Raw genomic sequence first — 10,707 nt, 5'->3', positions numbered from 1 at the left:
TAATTTTGTAAAATCAAAAGCTAGGAAATCCATAAATCAATGACTTTCAAATTGTGGTTTATGGTGTCTGTAGAGATGGTCCATCAGCTGGCCCATCAAAACCTTCTCTTGTTCATGGAGCAGATCCATCTCATTGTTTCAGTATGTTTTCTCCAAACACCAAGAGATAATAAGTGAGAATCCATTGTTTTCCTCAGCCTCTGACTTTGTGGGCTAAGAGTTAAATGGTTTATAATAATGGATTACTACTGAAAGGTACTTCATTGAACAATACAAGTATCCATAAGTGTAAAGTTAAGGTTTTGGATTAGGAGCAGGATGGTCTAGATTCTATTCCATCGTGAGCTGTAGAAATTCTCTCACAGGGTTGTTATTGTGAGGACAAATAGGAGGAGGGAGCTCAATACCACATTGAATACTTGTAGAAAAGTGTGTGTGTGTGTGTGTGTATAAATATAACAAATCTAAATTCAGAAACTGCAAGAATTAAGAGAGCCCAACTATTGCTATTGACTATTGACAAGCAACATCTGTTTCCAAAAGGCAAATAAGTAATATTATATGAATGCCTAAAAATGGAGATTGCATTTTACTTAATCTCTCCTTATTCCTCATTTATTTTATGCTATGTTCTATGTTAAAACTATGAAAATGTCTAGCAAGGCTTCTTGGAGAAAGTAGGTACAAGTAGGTATGTTCTACTCGGATCCATGCTTGGATTAATACGTCATGAGAAGACTCTAGAAACCAGAAGAAGATCGTTTTTTTCTATACTGGAATCTTTGACAAACTGTTCTTCTTCCTTTTGCTATGTGAAAAACTATCTTCCTGTGTCATGGTAAAAAATGTGAAAACTCAGCAAATTAATGAAAAATCCAGTTCACAGTAATGAAGGTTTGTTTGTTTACTTGTTTGTATTAGAAAAAGGGGGATTCTGGATGTCCACTTCACAAAAATGGTTCTTTTTAAAATTTTCCCATACTTCTAAGAATGTCATTTTTAATGGACAATCTACTACGACTACCTTGTTTTCCCAAAAATAAGACCTCCCGGATAATAAGCTCAATTGGGCTTTTGAGCGCATGTGCTAAAATAAGCCCTCCTCCACAGCAGCAGCCATGAGGTGATCACGCTTGCCACCTCCTGCACCTCAAAAATAATAAGACCTATGTGGTTGTGTCTTTAAGTATGAATGATCTGAGGTAAAAGCATGTTCAAATAATTGTAGTCAAATGAGAATTGTGGTACATTGATAGTAAAATATACAAAGATTTGTGACCTAAAGTGTATAATCTAATATGAAATATAAGTAATGACTGTGGAAGAAACACACGAAATTTATCTGTAACCAATCGACACACTTTCTACAAGATGTAATGAAGGATGATTCTTTTTTGTGTTTTTGTTGAATTAAAATAAAAAAAGTCAAAAATAATAATAATAAGACCTCTCTGAAAATAAAGCCAAGTGCTTATTTTGGGAGTCAAAAGAAAATAAGAGCCTGTCTTATTTTCGGGGAAACACAGTAGTTATTAATTCATTAGTCTTATGACCATAGTAGTTTATTAATTACTTGACCATATGAAAAAATAAAAGTAAAATAGACAATCTAGTTCCAGGGTAAAAAAGATATAATACACTAATAATAATTCATATGTGATAAATACAAAGATTTGGCATCAGACAAATCACCTTACAGCAGTGGTCTCCAACCTTGGCAACTTTAAGACCTGTGGACTTCAACTCCCAGAGTTTCTCAGCCAGCAAAGCAAAGCTGGCTGAAGAACTCTGGGAGTTGAAGTCCACAAGTCTTAAAGTTGCCAAGGTTGGAGACCACTGCCTTACAGGATACCCTGATCTGTTCAAATTAACAGGTTTTTAGCTGAAGTGCCTTAATTGTAAACTTAAGAATTTTGTTCATAATGAAAACATTAGAGCTCAGGAGAAAATTGGGACAATCATGACTCAGATCCTAGAGAGCTGTTCTTTCAAGTAGGGTTGTTAAATATCAAAATCAGGGGTATCCAACACTGGCAACTTTAAAACCTGTGGATTTCAACTCCCAGAATTCCCCAGTCAGCATGAGTAACAGAATGGCTGGCTGGGGAATTTTGGAAGTTGAAGTCCACAGGTTTTAAAGTTGACAATGTTGGGCACCCCTATCTAAACCTAAGACGGGTATATAATTGTCACTCAACCAAACATGAACAATATTTTTGATACTGAGGTATTGCATATAAATGTGGTATGTCATCTATTGATATGGCAGATAATGGTAGGTAATGGAAGCACCCATGTTTAGCCAACAACTGAAACCTTGATCTAGAATAGCTCTTTCTTAAGAATTGTGTCAAACACATTGACAGGTATTTTTCAGATGAAAAAATAGTTTTCTTCTTAGCAACCAATTTAAAGATCTACTTTTTTTTTTGCCAATAATCCCATGTCAGTTTGGGCACTGATATCAAAGAATCTCTGTTTAAAAATTTCCTCTGTCTAGGGGGTAGTTGAAGTGTACTGGGCAAGAAGATCCATGCTGTGAAATAACTTTGGTAAGTCAGCTTACCCAGGAATTGGACTCACCCATACTTATCTACTAAGCATATTTGGCTACCCTATCTGGATCCACTGTATGGATCCTCTGGCAGTATGTGACAAGTTTAATTATTGATTGGCTATATATGGAATGGATATCTGTTTTTGTTCTAACTGCAGGAGCTGACATCAGTTGCTAGCACAGGTCTTAAAAGGTTTGTGAACTTGTTCAAGTCAGATATATTTTGTAAAGCCCCACAATTCCATACCATAATCAACATTGAGACTATTTTCTCCTAAATATGGTCAAGGTATTTGGGTAATTATAATTAATATAATGTCATCTTTTAGTATTTGCCTTGGCCCTTAACAAGCTTTTTAAAAAATGATTTACCAGTGACCCTGTGTTGGTAAAAACCACTTCTAAATCAGTACAAGAATTCACTTATTCAATATGCTGTCTTCTCAGGCCTGTTTCAAAATGAGCCATTAGAATCATACCATCAGCATAGATGAAATGCTTCCATTTACACATTGACATTGAATTATATTTCATGCCCTTTTTGGTACATATCATAATTTTAGAGTTTAGGCTTATTGGTCTAAAATTTTGGTTGTCAGCTTTGTCTCCCCTTTTATATATGGGAATCATAATGGCAACCTCATTTATGTAGAAGGGAGAAAAACCCTGCTACCAATGGGGCCCACCAATCAATATATGTCTTAAAGAATTTGGGGGGTAGAACGTCTTCTCCAGGTTTCTTTATAGACTTCAGCAATTGACTAATACATTTAAATTCTTTTATGACACTGGAAGCCAGATTTTCAAAGGTTAGAGTGTCAGTAACTTGCATATATGTGAGGCCCTGATTAGTAGTAAGCAGATTCATAAAATCTTCCCAAACTGAAGCTGGACTAGGAATATTGAATGGGAGTTTATGTTTTTCAGTAAATCTGATACAATATTCCAAAAGAAAATTAAATTTGTCCATTTCACTGAAAATTCCAGATCTGGCTTTGACAGTTCTGTGACAGTTTCCCAGCCACTCTCACAATTCTTTACTCCATCGCACACTCAGCAATATTAACCAGGGCCTCCCATATATGCAAGTTACTTGCTGCCAGAAGGGAAGGGAAAGTATTTAAATCTCTCTGAATTTTTTCATTCTGGAACAGTTTACATTGGTTAGATTTTATAGTTTACCTTTGATCACCACATTGTTCAAACTATAATGGATTATTCTAGTTTTTCTATGACTGCTGAGAAATGATAGGGTTGTATGTGTTTCTTGAGTTGCTAGAGAAACAGTGGGTTACATAAATGCTCATTATGGTCTGTCCATATAATACTGTTCTCTGCCCAAAGGACAACTGCTGCCATGGAAGCAGGACTGGGCTTGTGAGTGAGTTAAATTCTGCACCAGCACCAGATGCTCATGTCAGTCTCAGCTGAATAGCAGCTGGGTATAGAAAGGATATTAAGACTACCTTAGATTATTAAAGGCAGTTTGCTTCTGGATTTCTTGTTGTATAATATGGAGATTGGTAGCTGGTTAGTCAATTCTTGGCAAGGCTGAAGGCTGAATAAACATTACGTTATTTTGGGCTAATTTTTTTCAGCCCATCTGGCAATTTTCAGATATATGAAGACCAGAAAGGGATTCTGGCTGGATCACACCTGTCTATAGGACCAGAAGTTTCAATGTTTCCCCCATCTGAGCTTGAGGAGAGCTGTAGCATTTTATTTGTTTTTTAAATTGTGCTATGCTTGCTTGAAGGTAGTTTTGGAGTTTTCCCTACCTCTAAATTTGGAGGCGCAATGTAGAGCTGGAACTATTGTTTGTCTAGCTATGATACAAATACTCAAATACTTGTAGGTCTGGAATATATGACCAGCTTGTGTCATTTTGATATATTTGTTAGCATTAGAATTATCCATTGACAATTGGCAATATAAATAAATTCTATAAATAAATAGCTGCAACTTTTAGATAATTATATAAAACATAAGCTGTTAAAGTATTAAACTTTCCAGCGGGAGAAGATAGAAGAATTAAAATCCTACCCACATACTACTATTCAATTCCAAATCTCCTACTCACCTCCAGTTATTACTTCATCTTTTGATGAAAATAATAAGATATGAAATTCATTCATAAATATATTACCTACATTGGGCTGGAACAGGGGTGGGTTACGGCAATTGCTCAGGGATGCGCTTGATGCTAGCTATGTGTGCGTGCTTGAGGCATGCCATGCGTGCATGCACAGTATGGGGAAAAGCTCCTGCGCATGCACAGAAGCAAAAAAGAAGATGGTGGCACCTATGGCACTGCCAAGAGCACCGTTTCAGGGGCAGGGCAGGCCAAGTTACTACCTACTTGGCCAAACGGGTCCAAACCAGTAGGAACCCACCTCTGGGCTGGAGAGATTTAATGGCCTTCTCCTTGCTGTCTTCCAAGGGTTGGGAGAGGTTGTAACACCCCTTGGAATCTGAGTTTGAGCAGGGTTAAGATCAAATGCATGCTACATTCCAAAATGACTTCCCTTCCCCCATCTATAGAATACAAAGTTGTTGTGTAAAAATAAATGTAATAACCAGCAGCTGTTTTGGCAATAACCATTTGTAAAGTAGGAGTTTGAGATGAAAGATTAGTGATCAGTTCCATTGTGGGAACATGAGACTTTTCTGTGTGACAAGTAAATGCAGCAGATGAAACTTTTCTGGCATGCAATAGAGATGGAGGCTTATTGCAGGAGTCTTGTCAGAAAATAAAAACAAATACTTGCCTAGCAGGTTGAGTCCATTGCGGAATGAGATGCTGTGCCCAGTGTATCAAAACTGAAGTAAAAGCATAGCTGAAGGATGCTCTGAGGGAGCAATGGAGTCCTGATGGGAATCACAAAAGTCAAGAGGGTGATTTCACTTCCAAGGTTGCAGTTGCCATCTTGACAGCTCTCTATGCTCCCCCCTCAAAGAGCCAGTGGAGAATTGACTGTCTCTTGATGAAAATCAACAACCTGCTTCCCCTAAGATACTGTATGCCGGAACTACACCTTCCTGAATTTCTAATCAGCATGGCTGTTGGCTTTTTCTGTTGGGAATTCTGGGAGTTATACTACCAATATATCTTAAAAACATCAGAATTGGGTTATTTATAACATTGTTGTCTGCAGTCTCATGATGATTGAGGGGAAATTTCACATGTTCAATACATTATAAGAAGATCTGGCTGTCTTGAGAATTCTCTGATGCTGGGAAAGAAAAGACAAGATTTTTTAAAACAAAACCAGCAGTGAGATGGATGAGCTTACCACAGTGATGGGTGTACTGTTGGAAGACCTAAAGGATCATCATCATCATACTGCATATAGAATAGAATAACAGAGTTGGAAGGGACCTTGGAGGTCTTCTAGTCCAACCCCTGCTTAGGCAGGAAACCCTACCCCACTTCAGATAATGGTTATCCAACATCTTCCTCAAAACTTCCAGTGTTGGAGCATTCACAACTTCTGGAGGCAAATTGTTCCACTGATTAATTGTTCTAACTGTCAGGAAATTTCTCTTTAGTTCTAAGTTGCTTCTCTCCTTGATTAGTTTCCACCCATTGCTTCTTGTTCTGCCCTCAGGTGCTTTGGAGAATAGCTTGACTCCCTCTTCTTTGTGGCAGCCCCTGAGATATTAGAACATTGCTATCATGTCTCCCCTAGTCCTTCTTTTCATTAAACTAGACATACCCAATTCCTGAAACTGTTCTTCATATGTTTAACCTCCAGTCCCCTAATCATCTTTGTTACTCTTCTCTTCACTCTTATGCTATTGCAATATTATTAATATTGCTAGTTCATCAGTTTAAATTACTGTAGAATCCTTAATAAATGATCGGCATATAGCCATAATATGAGATCATGAAAAAGTAAATTTTTACTTACTTAGATGATTTATGTGGCTGCCCCTAGACTGCAATTCTGAGGCACTGACACAAATATAAAATCAGGAACAAAATACAAGTAAAAACAGAATACCACTGAGGTCAAACCATTATCGTAACCATATTCCCCAAATATTTCAAGTGCGATACTCTGGGGCAACGAGGAAGAGTATGATTCAAGGCCTTATGGAAGTCTAATGGGTTTGGGGCCATCCAAATCTCAGGGGGATACTATTTCAAAAGATTTATTGCCACACAATAAACAGTTCTGCCTCCCCTTTAGTTGTGTTTTATAATGTGATCACTTGACAAGACTGAAGGGCTAAAGAGTTTGCTTTCCCAAGGTCTATGGATTTGAAGTCTTGCGTAAATCTCAAAGCCTGAAAGGTCAGCCTCTAATAAGATTCATCAAAAACAGAGGCTCATAGTTTCCTAAGTATTGGCACTTAATTTGATGACTATTCTCTGCCCTTGATGTTGTTTTGGTGCTGCAAAATAACCACTTCCCTTCTACAGCTTTGTTCAGTGTTTGTTCTGAACTGATTCATCCTATTTATGACCAGTTTGTAGGAATTAAATTAATGAGTGAATTGGACAACTCTGATGTTATCTCAGAGTTGCAGAAAAGGGGTAAGGTGCAGAGGTAGTATTCAGCCAGTTCTGTCAGGTTCTGGAGAACCAGTAGCGGAAATTTGAGTAGTTTGGAAAACCGGCAAATAGGCTGGCCCCGCCCCTGCTGCCTCCCAGCCGATCTTCTTTTGTTGCCCTGACAGGAGAACGGAACTGGAAAACAGTGGGGTGGGGAGGGAATGGGGATTTTGCAGTATCCTTCTCCTGCCATGCCCACAAAGCCATGCCTACAAAGCCAAGCCACTCCATGCCCACAGAACTGGTAGTAAAAAAAATTGAATCCCACCACTGGTAAGGTGCATCAATGAGCAGGAGTGGGTTCCTGCCAGTTCTAACCTCTTCTATAGAAGAGATTCCACAAACCTACAGTGCCATTTAGATCCGGTTCCAGCTCCCTCCCCCCGCCAGTCCGTACATCATCAAGATGAAGAGTGAGAGGAGGAATTCTGGGAGTTGAAGTCCACAAGTCTTAAAGCTATCAAGTTTGAACACCCCTGGGTTTTTTTCCTCTAAAGGGTTAGGGGTACAAGGAGCTTGAAAGCTTTAAGACTTGGGTGCTTCAAATGCCAGTTTCAGAGCCAACATTTTGGTTGCTAAGCAAGAGCGTTGTTAAGTGAGTTTCACCACATTTTACAAGTTGGCCATACCCACCCGGTCACATAGCTAGCAAGTCACACCCACACGGTCACATGGCAAGTAAGCCACTCCCACAAAGCAGGCCACACCTACAGAAGAGGTTCTAAAAAAATTGAAACCCACCACTGATCAATGAGGGATATACTGTATGTGGACTGTGACTGGAATTGACAATGGATGTAATCATAAACATCAATATTTTTATGTCATGGCTGGTCCCTTTAATGAAGAAAAAATGTGTGTGAGTCAGTGCTCTTAATCCCTGGATTACACTGTCAAGTGACCACTGTTCTAAATGTATACTCCCTTGTGGGTAGTGCTGTGTGTGAAGGGCAATCAGAAGACCATGCTCTACTCCAACTTTCTCCAGATTTGCTGCTCCCCAGGTGCATGGATTTATTTTTCCAGACTTCTTAAGTAATGGCCAGGCTGATTAATTTTAATTAAGGAGAGGGCGTAACTGTTTTCAACTTCCTTCCCAGGCAGCCTCTGGGGTGGACTGGATCCCAAGAGGAAAAAGAAATACCTATTAACTCTGGGTGGTGAGTTCACTCTTTCACAATATAGATAGTCCTCGACTTTCACAATATAGGTAGAGTCCTCCTCAGTCCTCTACAACTGAGCCCAAAATTTCTGTTGTAAAGAAAGACATTTGTTAAGTGAATCGGCCATTGTTTGTTAGAAGATCGCAAACAATGTTTACATGACCCTGGACACTGCAGCTCTCATAGCATCTGAATTTCATAGCATCAGAGCCAAGGTGGCGCAGTGGTTAAATGCAGCACTGCAGGCTACTGCTAGATCAGCAGGTTAGCGGTTCAAATCTCACCGGCTCAGGGTTGACTCAGCCTTCCATCCTTCCGAGGTGGGTAAAATGAGGACCCAGATTGTTGGGGGCAATATGCTGACTCTCTGTAAACCGCTTAGAGAGGCCTGAAAGGCCTATGAAGCGGTATATAAGTCTACTGCTATTGCTATTGCTAAAATTTTGATTGTGACTATGGGGAAGCTGAAAATGTAACTGTGAAAAATGGTCTTAACTCGCTTTGTTCAGTGCCATTTGAACGGTCACTAAATGAACTGTTGTAAGTAGTGTTTATAAAATGTGTTTTTAGCCCCTGGACCTTTATTCAAATCAATACCTTGTTTTGTTCTCACCATTGTTTCTCTAGGGATGACTTATAAGCAGCCTTCATAATGACAAATTTATCCCTGGACTGTGTTATTGCAGATCACAAATTCTGGGGATTTTTCCTATATCTTAATGTTCATGGACAGAGCTTGGTGACAACAGGAAATCCTTATTGATTATATCCAGTATCATGTGTACATGAAGCATATGAAGCTCCATTTGGCATTTGTTTCACAGCTTTGGATAAACTTGCCAAATCAGAACATGTTGGAAGTCCCTTAAATGCAATTATTGAAATTTGAGATTAAAACTTCATAAATTCTCAAGCCATTGCTCCTGAGTTGTTCTAAACTAGGACATTGTCAAGAGTGCAGATTAGATTAAAAGATCACTCTCATAGAAATGGAAAATTATTAAAACCCTCTCTGTGAAGAAACAGGCTCTCCGAATTCCTACGTGACAGCAATCCCATCTCCTTGGCTCATGTGAGCTCATGGGTTATCTTAACAATGGCTGATATGTGAGAGTAGCTCTGTTTTTTCTCACAGTCTAGCTGCAGTAGAGGTAGATAGATATGACCAGTCATCATGAATTTGGCCAAAGAATAAACCAATGTCAAGCACTGCAGTGGGAGGAAAAAAGACATCTGTTGCAGATGGCCTTTGATCAAGAAGACCCAAGTGTCAATTGTCACTCTGTCACAAATTTTGTTGGGCCATTTCTTCTTCCATAGCCTCTCCAATATGATTGCTTTGGGCAAATGTCAAGAAAAGAGCATGAACTTTATCCAGCAGTGAAATAAGGACATGATATAATGGAAGAAGAAGAAGAAGAAGAAGAAACATGCATATAGAACTGTTGGAGGTGGGTAGAGAACATATCTGATTACCTTGCTCCAAAACTCAGAATAAGAAGTACAATGCAATTTGGATAAATGAACCATTTCCTTCTCCTAAGAAGCATCACTTGTTCCTAAAGAAGAGCTATTATGGAAGTGCCTTTGACCCACATAATCCCTATCTACAAATGTTGTTTGGACAAGGGATATAAGGACATTTAAAGCAGCCTTCCCCAGCCTTGGAACTCCAGATATTGTTTGATTAAAACTTCTCTATCCTTCTGGCTAGAGGAGTGGTCCAGAACTATATGGCATTGGGAATGTCAGAATGCTTTGACCTTGACTAAAACAGAGGTCCCCAACCCCCAGTCCATGGACTGGCACCAGTCCGCTGCATGCCAGAAACTGAGCAGTGCAAAAGAACGGAGACTCATCCGCAGGATGTAGGTAGCACATGAAACCATGCCCCCTCTGATCCATGGAACCGGTCCCTGGTGCCCAAAAGATTGGAGGCTACTGTATACTAAAATCAGGTGTGAGTTGCTCCCGGCATTACTGCTGGTTCGGTGTGTGCAAAAATTTGCACTCTGCATTTGCGCATTTGCACATTTGCACAAAATAGGTCTGCGCATGTGCAAAACGTTAAAAAGAGAAAAAAATTAAATGTGTGCAATTACAAATTTCAAGATGGCGGCCCCCGTAGGAGAACCTGTTCAGGGGCATGGCAGGCCTGGGTCACTGGCGGTTCCAGTGATCCAGGCCACCAAACCACTACTGGTTCGGCCGAACCAGTCTGAACTAGTAGGAACCCACCTCTGACTAAAACATGTGCCTCTCCTCACCCTTAAGTATTTCTTCTGGACTGTCCCACCTCTATGTATTTTAATCTTTTGATATTGCTCAAAAGATATTAAAAAACCCTTGAGATCTTTGTTTGCATGTTATTTAAATGATATATATTTGTTGTTGGGTTAATTACTATAGTGAGAGATTATTTAACAATT

The sequence above is a fragment of the Thamnophis elegans genome, chromosome 7 (assembly GCF_009769535.1).
Source record: "Thamnophis elegans isolate rThaEle1 chromosome 7, rThaEle1.pri, whole genome shotgun sequence".
Lineage (NCBI taxonomy): Eukaryota > Metazoa > Chordata > Lepidosauria > Squamata > Colubridae > Thamnophis > Thamnophis elegans.
This window is presented reverse-complemented; position numbering follows the sequence as displayed.